General features: G+C 40.4%; 1 protein-coding gene across 7 annotated transcripts in view; it reads left to right on the top strand.

The window, feature by feature from the left end:
- The first annotated feature begins 14124 nt into the window (after positions 1 to 14124).
- LOC128855652 (sex determination protein fruitless) overlaps positions 14125 to 21513 on the top strand; it is a 155976-nt gene continuing 148587 nt past the window's right edge. The window contains exon 1 of one of the 7 annotated variants that reach the window (XM_054090728.1): positions 14125 to 14382. The gene's annotated coding sequence lies outside the window, so the exon portion shown is untranslated. Of the gene's footprint in view, positions 14544 to 21513 lie in introns of all 7 variants that reach the window. The other 6 variants (XM_054090724.1, XM_054090725.1, XM_054090723.1 and 3 more) reach the window with 6 other exon arrangements.

Here is a 21513-nt window from a genome sequence, read left to right as displayed (position 1 = left end):
ATCTGTTCTCATAACTGGCGCGATGTCAACCACACCATCGAAAGCATTATATGCGACATTAAACTTCCTGCCAGTAGATCTGCAGGCAAAATATATCGCGCGCAGCACGGCAATAAGGCTGAACACTCTAAGTAAGCGGTCAAATAAGAGCTACGGTCACGGCAAAATCCTGGCTGGCACTTCGGAGATCCCCGGATTGGTGGACTATGCACTCCCGCCCACACTTGCCATTACATCGTTCACGACCCTCCTACCCTCAAGGGAAGAGTGGGAACGGGACGATGTAAGACAGGGCGAGTCTAACCATGTATACACAGATGGCTCAAAGCTCAAGGGAAGGGTGGGCGGAGGTGTATACTCCGAGCATCTGGGGATCTCCTTCAGTTTTCGGCTCCCCGACTACTGTAGTGTCTTTCAGGCCGAACTGATGGCAATAACGAAAGCCACGACACTGGTACAGTGTGATGCGATATCCGGAAATGACATCTACATTTTCACTGACAGCCAGGCGGCGATAAAATCCCTCACAAAACAGTCGACAACCTCCAAGGTAGCCATGAAATGCCGCACATCTCTTAACGAGATGGCTGAGTCATTTCGCCTAAGGATAATATGGGTTCCTGGCCATCGCGACATTGAGGGTAACTGTAGAGCCGATGAACTAGCGAGACTTGGCACCAAGTTGACCGATGAGTGGTTTTAGGAGAAATAGGGAAAGCTCCCCCACGCGGCATCACAATGGGCTATAAGCCTGAGTGTGTCCTAAAAGACAACCGCTTCAACCTAACCTAACCTAGGTGTTGCTGGTGAATACTCAAAGAATTACCCATTGGGAAGTCACACAAAAACTTCGTCGTCAAGCCAATAACAGGCTTAAGACTAAGATCTTTTACCTACAATAGGAATTTACATAGAATGCGTAAAGTAGAGAACAGGAAAATAGTCTTAGAGAAATAGTTTTAGAAATATAAGTCTTCCGCAGAATCTTTCTCTCAAACACTTCAAGGGACGCCTCATCGAATGTTGTCCAAGCATATGCACCATACGATAAGACGGGCATGATGAAAGCCTTGTAGAGTGTTAGTTTTGTTCGTCGAGAGAGGACAATTGCCTACTTGAAATTGAAATTTGAATAGATCGAGCCAAGGAGCACCAAGAGATTTGGTGGTTCCTAAAACACTCAGGCTAAAAAGCCCATTGTATTCAGAGCTCTAGAAAGAGGGTAGATAGTCAAGGAGGGAAGGAGCAAAGTATCAGAGATAGAGATAGGAAAGAATAGAGACAGAGATAAAAGTAGTTAGTTCTGTGAGAATTTTCCAAATTCTTTGGCAAATCTGAAAGTCACTGAAAACTCCGATCTCTTTCCCGCTCCATCTCCTCTCGATTATCCATTCAGGTACTTTCAGGATGGCAAAAATTTCCGTTTGAAAAACAGTTGCCATTTCTCCCATAGTATAGTGATAATAGTGATACTTATTACTAGCGTTTAAGTCAATTGCCTACTTAGTATCTGAAGTAACACTTAAATCACCATCTCTCGAAAACTCAAATTGGGAATAAGACAGAATGTAAACTCTGTCTGGAGGATGATGAAATCGCAGGGTATATCTTGTACAGCTGTATTGCCTTGGCAAAGACACGACTACACATCTTTCATCGAGATCAAATGGATCTGTTGCAAGTATTCTGAAATTTGTCCGCAAATTTACTGAAATAATTTGGCTTTCAACCAATTCCCAGCCTGATGCAGGGAACATCGAGGTTAAATATAACCTGATGTAATACATTTAATGGTCGTAGTGCCAGTCAATAGGACTTGTATTCACTACTTCTCAAACATGTAGGTAAGTAGGTGAAATGATTGAATTGCCAGTCTGGCACTCCTCAAGTAGCACTGAAGCGCCGTTTTGATACCATTATGAGACACCCAATAGGCAGATATCTACAGCCAGCCAGAACTGTTGATATAATGGATAAGATTGATGGGATTTAGGTTGGCGCACTGCCCAGTGACCTAAATCGTCTAGCTGCCAAACCCGGACATTTACAGGGAAAGTGCTCAACAGTCTCCTTATCTGAAAGGTCGCCACAGCTTCTGCAATGGGGGTTAAATGGTAAACCTAGCTTTTCCGCGTATGTGCCGATCGTCTAGTGAGCGGTAAACACAGCTACGAGTGTGGAAATTGAATGGCGAGGAGTTCAAAAGACTTTCTGAGTCTCTTTCTCCCTCGCTCCCGCGTTCCCTAAGCATTTTGCGTGCCTGCGGGATCGCAAAACATTATTATTACTAAGTGCAATTTTATTGCCATAGCATTGCCGAGCAGAGTCCAAGCATAGCGAGTAGAGAAGGGATGAATTCAAGATGGCTTAAAGCTAGATGCTCAGTGGAGCCAATCAAATCGGTTGCAATCTCAAAAGGGGATGTTTGCATTAATTTGCGGTAGTGAAGTAGGTTGAAGTGGTAGTCAGTCTTTAAAGACAACTCACTTGGAGCGTTGTCGATCCATTGTGACACGACAGTAACAGTTTACCTGCTACTCCTCGTTAAACCATTTTGTTTTAAGTGCTAACCAATTGATCTGGCTAACTTTTATATCCCTAAGGTCATCGGTATCATTCAATAATTGTGAGCCTAATTCTTGCAGCTTCTGCAATAGTCGAAATGAGATACATTCAATCTTTGAGCATGTCAGACAATCATCCCATAGGGACGTGGCTCAGCAGAACCTATTCCCGCCACATTGCCTGGCGCTAAGACCGCGCTCGTACCTTAGGGGTTCGTGGCTCGCCCATTAGTGGCAGCTGCAGGGAAGGGAGGTGTACTGCTTTCAGCCACTGTCCTTCTCCGCTTACGTCGAGAGCGAGACAGCTTGGGATCGCCCGTGCCCACCGAGAATTCCGTAGCTTCCGTGAGTGTCACATCCGCTAACCGAGGTCTTTTGGAAGACACAGGCGCAGAAGGGCCGGCAGAGCCACATGAGGATTTCTCCCGTATGAGCCTTGCTCGCCCCTTTCTTCTCTCCCTCCTTGCCACGCTCTCCGAGTTCCCGGCTTCTTTGGGAGGTCGTGCCGCCACCCAAAGGACCTCACAACTCAGGCCCTCCGAAACAGGGAAACGTTTTTCAAACACTGAAGAAAAGGAGATTGTAATAGCAACCCCCGTCTCCTCCAGGATGCGCTCTCGCTCATAGAGCTGTGAAACTTGGGTAATGGTTGAGGCCTCCAGAATCCATGCCCCTGCCCTCGAAGCGGGTGGATTGGCACTTGTGTGGATTGTGTTGTCCATTACCAAGAATGGCTTTTATTTGGGACTCCTCCCTAGCCAGTTTGGTTCGCGGATGGCACCCTGATGCTATGCTAACTTTGAGTTATCACACGAGTGTTGAACCCACCCCATCAGGTAAGGCCACTCGTGTGATGTCAGGGTTTCCCTATCCACCACCTGGGACGCGCCCAATGGGAGATCAGGCAACTCCTTACGGGTAGGAGTACTTAGTGTATTTGTCTAAGTACCATCCAGATGTGCTACCATCACTGGTTTTGGATTCGTCGGTGTAGAAAGTGTGCTGATATCCCGTTAACAGGTTCTCTGGACATAACCATTGATCTCAATCTGGGAAGCTGACGACAGTCGCCCGATTGTCCACTGGCAGCGAGAACAGTGTGCACCGCTCCGACAACTGGTGGTATATCTGACAGTGGCCAGTGCTTTCTGCATTTCCCCAGACTACGTATTCGTAGTCAAATGGATTGGTGCATGACTGCCATTCGGAAGTGCGTAAGTTCGAAACTCCGTGCAAGTATCAACAAAAGCTTTTTCTACCAGCGGTCGCCCCTCGGCAGGCAATGGCAAACTTCCGAGTGTATTGCAACCATGAAAAAGCTCCTCATAAAAACTATTTGCCGTTCGAAGTCTGCTTGAAACTGTTGGTCCCTCCGTTTGTGAGAAGAATAGCAGGAGGCGCTCAGCCCAACACCTACCTGAAGTCTACGCGCCAATCATTTATTTATTTTGTTTTATTAGTATTTGTATTTTTATTCGTCATTCGTTATTCACATCCATATTTCAATCCGTTTTCATTCGCATTCGTCTCCGCACTTCCTTTAAAATTATTAATCGTCAATTTATTTCGGATTAGTAAACGTAGTTCACGTGTAAAAATTAGAGTCAAAGCGCAGATTCGAGCGCAGCGGCATTGTCAGTGCTAAAATTCTTTTGTGTCTCCAAAACGAAAACAAAAACACAAAACATAGAGAATTTCGTAAGCCAAAGGCCAACATTGATTCGCTTAAAATGGGCCATACACAAACACATAAATAGATATGCACTTGCATACATGCCCATTAAGGCATTAAAACACATACACATGCAACTCATATATACATACATGCATACACACACACACATTTGTATACATTGATTAGCCGCAGCAACCGACAGACAGCATTCTTACTACAAGTACATAGAAGCGCACTGCTCATGGACCAAAACTGGTACTACAAGGTTCACTTCTGATCTAAGCAGCTTTGGCACTTGCTGGCATTGCGCAATAGTTCGATTAAAATTGCGTTTTTTTCGGTTTCTCTCACTCGCTTCTCTTTTTTTATTCCTTATTTTTTGTGCACATTTTGTGATGCAGTAAACGCGCGCGGCGAGAAAACGAGCCGCCCGGTGTCGAGCCATAGTCAAGTGTCAAAGTACTCAAAGTCAATGCACAACGACAGTCGGTGAAGCGCGGCAGCGGTGTAGCGGGGTAGGTAGTGTTCAACGCCCCTTGGCGACATTGATAGTGAGCTACTAAATAGTTAGCTAAGGTGCGCATTGTAAGTCGGTGATTTTACGATTTAGCAGCGTGCGATTGTAGATTAGGTCATGCGACGCAGTCGCTAGTCGCACAAAAGGGAATGCATGCGCGTGTGTGTGTGTGATGCTGTGATTTTATAATTGATGCTTTTTCGTTTTTCTTTGCGTTCACAGCGCCAATTGAGAAAATGACAAAATAATGTTAGAAAAACGGCAATGCGACACCATTTAAGGTGTAAAACGCAGCTGCCGCCGGTGCAAAAAGTTGCAAAAATTGGCGTCCCCTGCAAGTTCTCACGCTCGCCGATAATACTATTTAAGTTTACATGGATGAATGTGTGTGTGTGCGCGTGTGTGTGTGTGCATTTAAATATTTGTTTGGCTGTATGTAGGTAATCACCTTTGACTAACTACTACATTCTTACGTACGCGTATGTGTGTGTGTGTGTGTCCGTAGTAACTCGTGCATTTGGGGCGCGTTCGCTAAGGTTTGCTTTGTAAAAACTGCGCATTGTTGTTGTTGGTGGCGCAAATCGATCTTACTAAAATAGTAACACACAAGTATGTATGTAAGCAGCTCATACTTACTTACATACCTACATACATGCATACTAGGGCGGGTCGATTTAAAAATCGCTTATTGCTCTGTGAAAATCGTATTCTAGGAATCAAAATAAGAAACTTTGGCGAAGGAACCATACCTCTAAAACGAATTCTGATGTCCCCCAATTTGGGTTGAACGAAAAATCCCACTTTGACCCATTTAGAGTGCTCCAATCGAATCCAAATGTTTGACCGACCCCCACTAACTTTGGACGGCCGATCCACCCATGCCAGTGGCACTCCCCCTGGAACTCCCCTGGGGGGTTCCCCATACAATCATTTCAAAATATCACCATTTTTGGCCTTTACATGAGAAAAGAAACTAAAAAGTTCGACCCAAATTGGGGGACATCAGAATTCGTTTTGGGGTATGGTTCCTTCGGCAAAGTTTCTTATTTTGATCCCTAAAATATGATTTTCACAGAGCAATGGGCGATTTTTTTGCCTCCCCACAAATCGACCCGGCCTAATGCATACACCACACATACAGCTAACATTTGTGGGCTGCGCTTGGGTGCGGTGGCGCGCTGGGATTAGAGTGTGCCAAGGCTTTCGCTGCTGAAAAAGGAGTTATTCGATTAATATCGCTGTCACAGCTGGCTGTTTTTCTTTTATTCGCCTTTTTTCTGGTGTATTTTTATTTTTATTTTTTTTTTGCACATCGATCACTAAGTGCTAGTGTGTGTGTGTGCACTTCGAAAAGGTAAGCGAGCGTACATAGCAACTAAAACAAGCCAAACAATTAATTAAATGATTTTTACATTCCTAATTTAATTACTTGCTCTCGATTGTATGCCAAAAATTAGCATGGCAAAAAACCAAACAAACCAACACAACAAAATTCCAAAGTTATAAAAACTGTGACAACAACTGCAAAATATACCAAAATTAATTCAGTTTCCGATTAGCATATTCGTCGAGCGCCTAAGCGCAACACGCGCATGACTGACTGACTGGCTGACTCTTCAGCTGGGTTGTAGACTTGACTTCATTTAGCTGGGCTCAACGCAACTGGGCTTGGCGTGCAAAAAGTTGTGGCTGACTTCACTAGCGCCTACGCCGCCGTTGCCGTTGCTGCTGTTGACTTCAGCGATTTTTAGTTTTGCGAAAGCAAACTACAACAAATCATTGCGCCAGCAAACATCTGGGAATTCTTTACCTAAGATTAAGAGATCTTCCACCTCGATGAACTTCAAGCGCGAAAGAATTGAATTATCTGTAATATACGCATAATGTCTCTTTAAAGCATTGATCGGCAAATTCTCGATCTACAAGTAAATTTGCTCTAAAGCGCCTGCCCGAGGGTATCAGCACGAAATAAGAAGGCGTTAGAAGTTATAAAGGGTGAACAGATTGGCACACAAAGGCACACTTCAAGTAACACTTACGTGCCGTTTTTATACCATAATGTGGGCCATTACCTGTGCAAAGAAAAATGTTTGGGAAGAGAAAACCTTCTACAGCCATTCAGTGCTGTTGATGTAGTGTAGGAGAGAAAAGGGATTTAGGTTGTAGAATTTCTTCAAAGGGCACGCTAAGGAATCTCAAGCGCCTAGCCGCCAGAGCCGGACATTTGCAGAGAAAGTGTTCCACAGTCTCTTTCTCTGCAGGATCTCCACAGCTTCTGCAATAGGGCTTGTATGGAATTCCAAGCTTCTCCGCATGAGTACCGATCACCCAGTGACCAGTGAAAACCGCAATAAGTTTGGAAATTGTATGGCGAGGGATTTCCATCACCTTAAACGTTCTATTTCTATCGTATTGGGGTCATAGTGTTTTCGAAATAGCACACGATGAGACAGACCTCCATCTGTCTTGCGTTTTGTTAGAAAGAAATTTTGTAGTTCCCCTTTAACAACGGACAAAGAGACACCGATGTTTGAGAGGGGGGCAGCTGAAACTGGTTCTGTCGTTCCCTTCATGGCAAGCTCGTCGGCAATTTCATTTCCCTCTACATTCCTGTGCCCAGGAACCCAGATAAGGGAGATTTTTCCTGCTCGATCGAGATGTTTGAGTTCCTCATTACAAGAGTTCACCAGAAGAGAGCTGCAATACGGCAACGACAGGGCCTTGATCGCAACTTGGCTATCGGAAAAAATATTAATGTCTCCCTCTCAACAGCGATCCCGAAGCATTTTGCATGTCTGCAGGATTGCGAAGACCTCTGCTTGAAAAGCGTTTTTCGTTTCCGGCAGTTTAAAGGAGACCGAAATGTTGGCTGATTTAGAGAAAACCCCCGCTCCTACTCCAGATTCCATTTTGGATCCGTCAGTGAAAACAGAGGTTGGAGGTACTTTTTCCAAAAGTTTTTTTTGACAAATCACGCGCGACTACTGTCAAACCAAATACATCATTTTTTTAGTATTCATTGACATTTCATCGTGGACAGACTTACGCTTCAACAACGTTCACAAATCGAACAACTGTACTAGGAAATTATACGCAAAATAATTAATATCTAAATCCCGAGACTGTTTCCCGAATCCCGAGATCACAATAAGGGCATTCTGAAAGAAAAAGAAAAAATTTGCATCCATAGTAACGAGTAATTCTAAACGTGTTCTTGAATGTCAAAGATCTCTGCCATTTTCTTGACAATACAGTGTGGAGTTGAAACGAGGAAGCATACGTGTACGCGTAGAAAACCTCTGAGAAAGGAGTTTTTTTTGCAAGGAGGTTAAAATAGAAAATGTCAGAAACATCATCAAAGGTGCCATAACACCAGTGGTATGTGGGGCATGCTCCCACTTACCCTATAATATTCCTCCCTTCTCGGCTGATTCCACCCAGGAACGGTATCGATAGCATCCATTGGTTTCTCAGCAATGGGGCATCGAAGAATTGCAATATCGTTAATCGATATCGACTTGTCGTCTATTTGGATTCGTCTTGAGGCTTTACCTCACCCGAGAGAAAGGAAATGGAATAATATGGATTGAGGAAAATAAAGATGATTGTCTATCTCGTGATGAGTGGTTTACACGTTTCAAAATCAGTAATCACCGAAAACTGCCTCGAAATTGTTCGTAAGTTTATCAAAAATGAACCGAAATCTTCAGCGAAATTTATGAAATCGGAGTTGAATACCTCCAAAACATCGATTTATCGCATTTTAACTGATCATTTGGGCTTACGAAAGGTCTGTGCACGCTTCATTCCGCACAAGTTAACTGAGGACCAAAAATTGATCAGAGCTCAGAATTCGAAAGACCTCATTGAAGAGGCGAGAAAAGACGAGAACTTCCTCTACAACATTGTAGCTGGTGGTGAAACGTGGTGTTTCCAACATGAACCTGGAACTAAGCGTCAAAGTGCCGAATGGAAGATCCCAGATGAGCCACCACCCAAAAAGTCGCGTTTGGAGAAGTTAAAAATCAAGTCGATGCTCAGCGTTTTGAAGCGTTTGTTGCATCGCATTCATCGAATTCGCCCTGAATACCGCGAAGGAGAAAGCTGGCGCTCATTGCATGATAATGCACCATCTCACGACCCACTCGTGTGACTGATTTTTTGACTAGAAATCGCATTTTAACCATCAATCACCGTATTCGCCTGATATGGCTCCGTGTGACTTTTACCTATTCGGAAAATTGCATTTGGCCATGAAAGGAAAACGTTTTACGTGCGTAGAGGCCATCCGAAAGGCTTCCTGAAGGACACTCCGGTCAATGGCCTGAAACACTCTTTTGAAAAGCTTTTAGATCGTACAAAACAGTGTATCGAGGCCAGGGGGGAATATTTTTAATAAATAAACTCGAATTTATCTAAACAAAGCTCCTGTCGTTTCTACTTTAGCTCAGTTTTGTTTATTTTGGACTTCCCCTTGTGTAAGCTCAACACTTCCTAAGCGAATGCCTTGCGCTTCCACGAATATTCCTCAGAGTCTTTGACTATTACAGCATTTGCCAAACGATCGATGTGGTTTAAGAATACATAAAATTGGGGATATATTTGCTCTACATCATAATGATCTTCGGTAATCACTGAGTGCACTCTGTTCTCAAACAGCCCGACCAAACAAGCCTTACCTAACACAACCTAAACAACACTCACATAATAGTAACTCAACTCAAAAAAGATGGCAAAATGTGAAGCGAAAAGCTCAAGATCAACAAAACAAGAACTTATACAAAGTGACTGGCGGAAGGGAAGATACACATAAAGGCAGGCAAAGACTTAAACACAAAAAAAACAATTTAACAATTTTGCAAAATTCATAAAACGAAAAATGTATGCGAGCAGAAAGCAAGAAATATGTAAGAACACGAACTGGCGCCACGAATAATACAACAAACTGCGCAAAAAGCATCAGACAAGTCAGCAAAACTTACGTGTGCAAAAAACATACACACCCTTCGCCTTGAAATAGCCAAAAGTAGCAAAGCAACAGTAGCAATAACAACAACAAAGGCGTGCCAACAAAAGATAGCAGCAAAATAAAGCCACCAAGCAAATACAACTGTGTAAACTATAATATTTAAATGGCAACAACAACAACCATATAGTAACAACTACCATGAATTTGGTAGATACTTAAAAATACCCATACACATTAACCACACTCACATGTGTGTGTGTGTGTGTATGAGTTTGAACATCACTTTAGAATTTCCTTCCCGTAGGATGCAATAACATTTTTTCTCACTTTCTTGTTCCCGAAAATAAGAAATGACTCTCACAGAAATTTCTAATTTCCAAAGCGCACAAAAAAAATGTAGATGAAGGAAATCCTAAAATGAACTGCAAAATAACTGAACTTGTGACACACTCTTCTGTTTCGTCGACCCCAAAAGTTGACACCTAGTGAATTCACTACCTTCTAACGGATGATTTAGGAACCTTAATTAATTTAATTTTTCCTACCACAGCAGATGCTAGGAAAGTTAAAAGCAAATAGTGTCCGCTAGCGCCAGTTTTTCACAACGTGACCCGCTCACCGAAAACTGGTGTTTGCAACTCCAAAACGTATTGCGAGGCTGGAGAAAAAGTCATAGAAACGACAACATTGCCCAAAGTCGACTCTTCGTTACGTAAGCGGCATAAATTCGGCCCATAAGGCGATTATCCCGTTTTTTTTTTTTTAAATACCTTTCCCGCCGTCTATCACCACCACTTTCTTTCCCTCTTTCGGAAAGTTAATAATTAGACGAGCTTTTGGTGTCAACTTTTGATCGCACATGTGGACGAAATTCGCTAGAGCATCAAAGATCCAAGGCTCTTATTAATCTCAGACGTCTTTATTGGGCAGTTGACTCTTGAAACGAACACAGGCTCTCATACAATGCCCACCATCGCAGGCGTCAAGAAGAAGAGTCTATTGAAAATGTGTCTTTGCATCTTTCCTTACTCATCAAAAACGTCATTATTCTTCTCCTAATTAGTGCTCCATCGGGTTTACGTTGAACCAAAGCGCGAAAATGAAGTAAACGCTGATTCATTTAAGGTTTCATTACTCGAGAAGTGGCATAGTAGAAATTTGAGTTCGTTATGTTTCCGTTAATGACGACAAACGGCCGCCCTAGCTGAATGGATTGGTGCGTGACTACCAGCCAGTAGTGCCTAGGTTCGAACCTCTGTGCATGAAACAGCAAAATGATAACAAACGTTTTTTCTAAGATCGGTCGCCCCTCGGCAGGCAAAGACAAACTTTCAAGTGTATTTCTGCCATGATAAAGCTCTTCCTATAAACCATTTGCCGTTCACAGTCGGCTTAAAACTGTAAGTCCCTCCATTTGTGGAACAACATCAAAATGCACACCACAAATAGGAGGAGGAGCTCGGCCAAACACCTAACAGAAGTGTACAATGCAATGGTGGGAAGATGGGATCTCCAGATACAACACTGCTCGACTTCTTAGTATAGGACATAATGTAAATAAAGTGCAGACCTAAAAACTATCAAAAGTTTCATGTGAAACAGTTTATAGAAAGCCCTCCGTAGGTAGCGTTAGAAGATCTCATAGGTTCTCTTTCGCCCAACGTGCGGGTCAGCATCATGGCTCGAACTAGAAATGAGCATATCGAAATGCGGAATATTTTCTTGCCTTTTAACAATTACTGGCTTTAGATTTAATATATACTTCATTTGCCGAAAGAAAAAAAGTATCATTCCAAATAATATAAGTTTTAATTGGGCCACTCTCTGACGGTCCAAATAATGAAAAAATTAAAAAAAAAGTCTTCTTCTCTAATAAGAAAGTTTGACAAGTGCCAACCTAAAGGCAACTGAGATGATTCTACCTCGACACCCTCCGTACAATTACCACAGAAGGGATTTGAAGTTGTGTTGAGTCTAACTTCTTCTTCTTCTTAATTTGCGCGTTAACCGCTTTGGCCGAGTTTAACAAAGCGCGCCAGTCGTTTCTTTCTCGTGCTAACCGGCGCCAGTTGGGCACACCAAGTGAAGCCAAGTCCTTCTCCACCTGATCTCTCCAACCCAGAATGGGACTTCCTACTCCCTTCCTACGACCAGCTATCGAGTACTTTCATAGCCGGAGCTTCTCTATCCATTCGGACGACATAACCCAGCCAACGTAGCCGCTAGAGCTTTATTCGCTGCCCTATGTCTATGCCATCGTGAGTCTCACTGCATGGCTTATATTCGACAGTATCCGGTTAAGACTCCCACCACCAACGATGAGGCTTGTTAGCAGCAAAATTACTCTCAAGCCATCCGTGGTCCGAAAGGCTTTGTATCACTTCCGAGTCAATGTTCTCGCCCAGCGCTAACCCTTCCTTGAGATGCCACCTGTTTTGGTTGGTTAACGCTTACTCCAGTTATTAGCAATTTTTATGATCAGCCTTGTTTCTTTCCTCCAAAACAGTTAGTTGGCCATATCTCGAAAACTAGACGAAAAAAATTTTAGAGATTCTCGGAAACTTCTCGGACTTATTTTAGATCGGGTGGTTTGGTTCTTGAGTAAAACACAAATCATTACTTATTTCTTTAATTAACCATCCAGTTTCCTGCGATGTACGTATGACTAGGTGTCCAACTTAGCTTATTCAAATGCGAGTCGAAGTTAACTCAGTTAATTCAGGTATTTCTCCAACTTATTTCGATCACACCAAGAAGGAGTCTACAGCTTTGATTGTCGCTTTGGTATCAGAAGAAATTTTTTGTTTCCAGAGAGTGCGAAGGAGAAATATTCTTCAGGAGAATTATGCGGAACTGCATATTTTCGATGGCGAGTATTGCAAACTACACAAAACATTCCCTCATTCACATCTGTGCCTAAAACTAATTTTATCTAATTTTCTTTCGAACGCTGTAGTATTTCACGTTCTTCCGTGAAATCCGCACGAATTGAAATATGTAAATTATGAATATGTAAAACCGCCCCATTAGCTGAACTGCGTTCGAGGCCAAAACGACGGCGGTGACGGCACATGCAGCCGAATGGCCTTCTATAACTCACGAGCGCATATTTACACGATTTGCAAGACTTGGTAAACAATTTGCTCAAAACTTTGCAATTCTCTTGCTTCAAAAGCGCCACTCATTCTCGCCGTGCCAACTCTAACGTGGCGCTGATGACGCGCACTCATCCAATTGAATCGTTAGTAATGACAAGTTTTAAATTAGCCAGATCTTTTGCAGGTAATTGAGTAAGGGGCAAAAATGATCGCATTAATTCTTTATATAAAATATTAATTCGTTTTTAATTTTTTTCTGTTTATAACAGCAAGAAAGTAGCAAGCGCGCAACTAAGTCTTAAAAACGTATTTACTGTTGTTGTAACTATGTATATTCCCCATAAATAAATAATTTGCTAGGTACAGGAATGAAAAAAGCCGCCATCACAAAGTAACTACGCACAGTCTGGCAACAACTCTCCCAATCGCTCCACTTAACTAATGACGATCGCAGATACTCATCGCTGCGCGCCGCACTGCTTGTTATGCGCAAATTTTTCCACACCCCTCTCTCTTTTTTCCTTTTCCCATTTATGCTCATTGATTTCATCGCACCGCATTGCAGCTTTCCTACTTATTGCTACAGCCGGCGGCGCGCTCTTTTCAAAAGCTCTTCACTGCTATCGTGTCGGTTCTCGCTACTCCATCAGCACGTTACATTACTTTTTGCACACTTCGCGTATACGAGCGAGCGTAAGCGTCGCCATGCGCTCTCCACATTGCTTTGCCGACCGATCGCCTGTTGCTATTGCTGTGCTGCAGCGCAACGCTGTCGACGCGCACGTTGTTCGTGTCCTAATTTTCGCATTACTAAAGTGCCATTTTTACACTTTACTGTTGCGTTGCGAATAATTTTGCTAAAAGTCAGCAGCGCACGCTGTCGCCGCTAGCGATAATACGTACATACACGTTTGTATTGTATATCCATAGACTTGCTCGCTGTTGGCTTTAGCGTTGACGTCGCTATATTGCGTAGCATTTGTAGCAGCATTGGAGGCTTTTGTCTGCTGCTACTCTTTGCAAAATTGTTTCGTATATTTCGGCGCAATTCAGTTTTGTTCGGTTCAGTTTTGGTACATACGCGCGCGCGCCTTCAGTTTCTAGGCGGTGGTGCTCGCCGCATATCTCGTGTATTCCCCCTTCCTTCCCGCTCTCTAAACCGTACCCCTCTCGCTGCAAGCGACCGCTTTGCGGCACTCAAACGGCATTTGCCATTTTTTTCAACTATTTTTGTAAAATTCTGGCGTCATTCGCATCGCATTTTGCGTGTTTTTTTTTTGTTTTTTCTGTGTGTCTTATTTGTTGCTATTGGTAATTGTAGTGTTGTTGTGCGCTGCTGTTGAACATGTTTATTTAATAATTCGCATATTGGCGAATGCTGGCTGCTTTGGTTGTTGTTCTGCTGTAGTGTGGCAGCGCGACGTTTCTTGCTCATAATGAAGAATTTTTAGTTGGCTGCGGCGTCCGCTCAATTTTACGCTGCGTTCAGTTCTTTTCTAAACGGTGCGCGGTGTAATTCTAAATCGATTGAGTAATAGCTCAACTCGCATCGCATCATTGTACGGTTTCGCTACTACTAGCCAAGTACAATTTTAGAAAAATATTAGAAATAGAAACAAGCAACTGCATTGATACCTTAACGTCAGTTCTGCGTATGCATAAATACATGTATGTATGTAGATATGTATTGCTGGAACCGGTAGGATATACATGCAAATATGTATGTACGAGCAACTGGTTAATTGCTGAGCCGTTAATGAATTGATTAAGGAATTAAAAAAAATAGTAATATTTGTGCAGTGAAAAATATATCAAAACCGCCGCTGCTAATGTTTGTGTCGCGCGGCCGCAGGCAGTTTTTTTTTTTTTGTGTATTAATCAACACGCAGCGATACGGAAGAAAGACAGTGAAATTGAAACAGATTCCATGTGTGAAAAAGTGAAATTTTAAAATAAATAAATAAATAAATAAGCTTAAAACAAAATGAACCCATAACACTTAAGCACGCCTGTGGAAGAAATTGTTTTCATTTGCATTTACAGTGATTTTCGAGTATTTGAAAAAAAAAAAAATAGAGGCAAATTGTGTGCTAAACGTGTCATTATGTGCACATGGAGCATGTCATTCCATTCATCTGCTGTTCGAAGGCGACCTAAAACTGTAGATCCATCCATTTGTCGAACAGCATCAAAACGCACTCCACAAATATGAGTAGAAGCTCGGCCAAATACCAAGCAAAGGCGTGTAAGCGCCAATTATACATATATATAACCTTCCCTAGAAAACCCCCAGAAAAGCATAAAAATTAATAAGAAAAATGTCGCGACCGTATTTGCCTATTGCACTGAAGTGTCGTTCAAAATAAGTGAATAGCGTTGAGTAGCAGAGACAGAAAAGAAAATAAATTATCAGAACAAACCATCAAATAGTCAATCGAAACTGCGCTATGTGAATTTACATGCATATATCAATGCACAAAAAATATAATTTTTATTTTGTATTATAAACATAGTTTATGGCTTGGAGTGAGCTCAATCATTATCTGCTATATAGAGTTTCTCTCACGAGTCTCCCCATAAGCGCCACTATCACATCAGAAAAGTTGTTTGTGTTGTTGTAATTTCCCATCAGTAAAGTTGTCCGTGTTGTTGTAATTTCCCATCAGTAAAGTTGCCTTTGTTATTGTAATTTTATTTATAAAACCCTCGCTTTACTAGCCTCCATTGCAATTCAGTACGCTGGGAATAAGTACCGTCTTTGGCCCCAAACGCATTCTAGTGAATAACTACGACAAGCAGACGCACACTCGCCAACCATTTGTTTTAAAGGCGTTGCCTTCGACAGCTTGTTTCCTTATCAATGTGATCGGAATATTTGGCCACCGAACGTTGTCCAGATGCACCTCCAAACGTAGATCTTACTTTCCTTTTTCGCTCATCCCAAGCACCCAGTGGCCAGCGGCTTTCCTCACTGCAAAAGCCAGTCAGATGACAATAGTGTAACCATTTTTTTTTTTTTTTTTCATTATTAAGCTATATTACCTTTGTTATACTTCCTCTTGTCAAGCCTTCTGTCGTTAATCTGCACGATCTTTTCAATTTCGGCATTTCTTTCATGAGCCCCCGGCTGACATACCATAAATTCCCTGCAGTCGCTATACTAGGCAGAAGCTATTCGGACTAAAATCAGGGAGCTTTTCCTTACAAAGTACACCCGCTGTAAAGTTTCATAGAGCGGTCGTGTGCATTCTCGAACCCACTCACTATGGCTCGGGAGATTCATCTTTTCGATCTACACTAGCCGCGGGAGTACACAATAAAGCTAACCTAGTTATAGTAGATTTTATTGTTTACCTTATGCACCACACGCAACTTCGCTTGGTTAAGAGACCAACCTCTTCGGCAAACTAGATGCACTTTTCATGCGTTCCTAACTTTTCCAAAACATTGGTTGATGCAAGAGTTGTCGTCATCTTTAAAATACAGTATTTTTCATATTTATTTTTTAAATTTGTATACCCGTATGATTAGCTATTTAACACAAAATTAATTTTAGGCTTGAAGTGGTGATTATCCAAAAATCCAACTAGCGTTTGCGCTTCATTTTGTTGCCGCAACCTCGCTACCAACCTCTTATACGGGTTATTCCTTCTCCACTATTATCAGTCTGTGAGATTGAGAAATCTCATAAGGTTGTTTACGTCTATACCAGCCGGCTCTTCGAGGTTTTCAAAAAGCCATTTACCATTTCACCTTTCATAGGGCACTTCAAATGAAGTGGAAAAGAGTTTCCTCTTTTTCTGGTTGTTTACAACTCTGACAGAATATACCCCCCATTTTGGCTGCTTGGCTGCTTGGCTCATTTCATTTGGTCCATGTTGACATTTGTTTGTGGCTGTAGGTGGGCCATAACTTTCTTGTGACTTTGCATGTCGTCTGAACTCTCCTTCGACTATTCGCGATTCGTATGTATTTTGAGGAGATTGCCTTCTTGATTGCAACCAGTGGTGCGCATTCCAACTCTATGTATATGAATGCTATTAATGGCAGATCCCTCTCCTTTCGTCTGCTTTTTCGTTTCCTTCAATGCTCCGCTGTCCCGGGACCCAGATTAAGGCAAGTTGGTAAAGCTAGATTCAACGTACGTACCAACAATTTTGTTTGAATTATGAGGCTCTTTCAGTAAATTAGTTATAAAAATATTAAAATGGATTTTAATATAAAATAAAATAATATTTTAAAATAAAATTAAAAAAAATATTTTTACCAAAACACAAAACATCAAAAAACAAAAGAAAAAAAATTTAAAAAATCTTCCAAGCATATATAAAAATAAATATTTAAAAAAACATTGCCACAATCGCAACAAGATATGGATAAAAACGTGACTGCGATTTATGAAAAAAAAACCTCAAACTTCTTCGAAACAAAGTGAAAACGCCTAACAAATATTGAGCATACTTTTTTTTATTATTATGCCAAAACAACGACATATAAAAGCCAACAAAGTTGCGTGACAAAACTTTTTAATATCAATTTTCGTTTTCGATCTATCGAATTTCAAAAGCTAAAAATCATAGACCATATTTATTACTCAAAGATAGGGAAGCATAATTTTCCCCCGTTTTTATAAAGTAATATAATAAAAAAGAATTTTGTTCGCCCAAGAAATTGGCTTTGATTTTATTACCCTCGTTAACTTCTCTCTGGAGCATAGGACCTCCACAAGACTCTTCCATCGTACACGGTTCTGAGCTATTGTTTTTGCACAGTCCCATGAGATGTCGGCATCTGCTAGTTCGCGCAGCATCGACCTTCTCCAAGTGTTTTTTGGTCGACCGCGATCACTTTTCCCTTGCGGGTTCCAGTCCACTGCCATTCTCGTAATGCTACCTGATGGTTTTCTCAATGTGTGATCTATCCATCGCCACAGTGCATCGTTACTGATGGTGTTTGGCGAGAATATTCTATAGATGAGGCATTTGTTGTTGAAGGATTATAGCCTCACACCTGGTGTTGGATACCAGCCATGCATGAGCCGAATATTCGTAGTTTAGTACGCCTGAAGATTTGCGAACTCCCTCATACTGTATGCATTCGCTCGAATACCGCCCATGCTTTTTTTAGCCTGCAGTTGACATCTTCATCTGCTCCACCATCTGCCGGCCTACGCTTTATGGGAAATTTTCTACTGTATCCAAAACTAATTTCTAAAAACAATTCATAGTCTGCCGTCGTATCGAAATTGTTTCCTTTTGTGATCGAAGTAATTTTTTTTTTTGGCTAGGCTAAACACCGTCTATTTCCATAGAATGTGGCTTTATTCATTTTTTTTCCTCAATACGAGAATGAGCCAATAGAGATCCAATTCAATATTTTTCTTGTAAATGTGCACAACTTAATCTCTTAGCTGCGCTGTTTAATAATTTTGTAATGGCAGCTTTTAGAAAAATGAGGTAAAAAAGTGAATTTGTGTGTTTTGGGCGCCATCATTTAGAGCCACTGACCACCGGTTTCCTGTCATTTTGAAGCAGTCGTAGAGGTGCAGAGGCTACAGGATTATCATAACAAATTATTATAATATTTTAAAACTCTCGGGAAATCGTGTTATTTAAAGATCGCACAGTCGCGCTAGCTACTATCCATGGATCGGAGGCCCTCGAGCGAGCTCCTAAGGCTAACAAAACCTATCGGGGGACTATACGTTAGGGGCTTATAGGGTGAAAGTTAGCATTACTTCGAGCCGCTTTTGCGCCAGCCGTCTGGATAAGGTTGAATTATTTCCGCACTTACTGCTTAGCTGCCCTGCTTTCGCGAGCCATAGATTCATCATTAAAGCTCATTTTTTCTTGCCGATAAACACTTTTTTGCTATCTTAAAATCTTTCTAAGCTCTCTGCCCGATAAATTGAAAAGTAAGTTGATTTCTGTTATATAAATAATGGTTAGGTTTAAAAGCCAGCTGGTTTTGCTAACCGATTTAACAAGCTTTGAAAATATTTGCGCAAAATTGTACATTTTCATTCCTTTTCTGTAGTTTCGAGACTATCAAATTTATCTTTATCCAGCAGTTATTCAAAATCAAATAGTTAAAGCACACTTTAGGGTTAGAAAAAGCTTATCGGCTGGATTACTAAAATTCAATTTGCTACTTAGGAAGACATATAGCCTCTAATTAATACATTTAATATATATTTGGTTTTCTAACAAAGTAAAATTTTATTATCAACCACACGGATCGCTTGGATTAATTTGAAAGTTTCGGCAAGTGGTCACCGTCTGATCGAAATTTCTAAAAATTTTCTAGAAGTGGTGCTCATTATGGTGCTCAACTGCTGCTCTAATTATACTCAAATCTTGGAATTATGCTTTCAAAATAGAAATTACGCCACTTTTTTTTGCTATGCATTTATCGCTAAATATTCCGAAATATGCCCTAACAAATAAGGCTTATTCTCTTTGCCTTGTATTGGTAAGATTCAAATAAAAATTCGTGCATTTGCATTTATTGCCTTCCTCTTGTGATAACTTTTTCGCACACACACATACATACTCACTGATCATGCAAAAGATTATAAGAATTTATGGTGCACACATATTCACATATATACTAAATATATATGAAATAAGCTGTATTTTATGTATTTTTCTACTAAAGTTTTTTTTCTAATATAAATCAGCTGATTATCAACGGAAATATTTGCGTGATATTTCCAGCGATCCATCGGTAAATTGCATAGAGGCAAATATAAGTAAAAGTGGTAATTTAATGCAACGATCACTCAAATTAAGGGTTGCCAGATGTGCTGCTTTGATCACGACAGTACTGATTTTCGAATTGTAGGACTATTTTCTTTTTTTCATGCCATAAAACATTGCGCTAATTTCCTGAGTTAACATACAAATTTAGTTATTTTTACTGAATTAAAAAAAAAATTGCGCAGTAGAAAAAAATTCTATAAATATTTAAGGAAAATGAGTGAAATTTATAAATAGTTGTTCATGTTCGTATTTTGAAAAATTTTTAAGTTTTATTTTTTCAATGTTTCTCACTCAAATGCAGCAACTGAAGCAATTTGGTGCTAATTTTCTGGGGCAAAGAATTAAATCGATTTCTTACTAAAACTGTGGAAAGCGATTTATATATAAATGAAATATAATTTTACGACTTCCTAAAAGGTGAAAACGGAAAAATCGCATTAGTGCCATCCCAAATATATGATAAATATTGGATAAGACAAAGAAAAAAATTGCTTAAAAATAATATGTATGTACATGAAAAAAAAATTTAAAGGGTTAAGGGTAGTCAGAGGCCCATAAAAATGATGATTTTCAATAATTTTTGTTTTTGCTAGCCAATTTCTTTATTTCACCAAAATAAAAACATAGCATTAAAACAGCATGTTTCGACTTGACTTTAGAAAAATTTCAACCAAAAAAGTAATAATTGTATATTAAAAGTTTGTGTAGAGCCCGTTTCTCCAGAAGTCCCTTGCAGTGATCAACACAAGTCCTTGGAGATTCATCTAAAATCAATCGGACAAGAGAAATTAGTTTTATTAATAGATAATCTTGTGCCTGATCGAAGGTTTTTTTTTTACAAAATTGGCAATACCGACAATTGTTTAAAAGAATCCAAATTTTTGAGAAAAAATCCTGCGATCAGGCACTTGTTTTTGTATATTTTTCAAAAGCAGTATAAATTTTATTGAAATTTACCAAACGGTTTTTAAGTTACAGTGATCACCAGTTCAAAAAACACAGTTTTGAGAAAAACGCATTTAAAGTTTTACTGTCTGCTCCGGAGCGCCCATGCGCCCTTTGTTAATTGTTGAGTAAATCGAAAAGTATTTGTCAGATTCATTTCAATTACACTATAAGATTGATTCATATTACACTATAAGAAAATGCAAAAACAAAATCCAATTTTTTTAAAATTCTGACTAGCCCCAACCTCTTAATTAATTTTGAGTTTTAAAACCCTTGAATTTAAATAATTAATTTTTGCTACTCAAAAGAATAACTTTGTCGTTTATTAATTTAATTATAAATGTCCTGAAAAGTACTGATTTTGGTGAATACAAAACTCACGATCAATTGATTTGTTACAAAAAAAAAACAATCTGGCAACTCTTAAAAAAATCTGGCAACCCTAAACAAAGTACTGATTTTGATGAATAGAAAACTCATGATGAATTGATTTATTAAAAAAAAAAATTCTGGCAACCCCAAAAAAATCTGGCAACCCTACACACAATTTGGACTCTACTAAAAATGTTGTTTCAACTCCAAATATGGTATAATGTTTTTATGCCTTAAGGCCTGTAGAGCATAAAGAGGTGACACCACACCAGAGGTCGCGTGCGTAGGTTTGATGACTTTTTTTGTTGTGTTTTGTTGAACCGCAAACGCCTAGGAATTGTTTTTAGAGGCTTTATTTAATACTAACTAAAGTCTGAAAAAATTGTTGTTTATTCTGACGTTAAAGCGCGGCGACAGAGCCAAAACGCTTAGGTCATTTATCACTATGACAAAATCGAGAAATGAATTCTTAACAAAAATTTTTCTCCAACAGAGGATCAACGGAATGTTGATTGTAAAAATTCAAGCCAAAACTATGTTTTTTTCTTAATTGTATAGTGATCCATAGATGTTAGTATTAAAAAGGTCGAAATTTTGAATTGCCTGACA

Source organism: Anastrepha ludens, chromosome 2 (genome assembly GCF_028408465.1).
Source record: "Anastrepha ludens isolate Willacy chromosome 2, idAnaLude1.1, whole genome shotgun sequence".
In the NCBI taxonomy this organism is placed as follows: Eukaryota; Metazoa; Arthropoda; class Insecta; order Diptera; family Tephritidae; genus Anastrepha; species Anastrepha ludens.
Note: the sequence above shows the minus strand (reverse complement) of the source record. Positions and strands in the feature narration are given on the sequence as shown.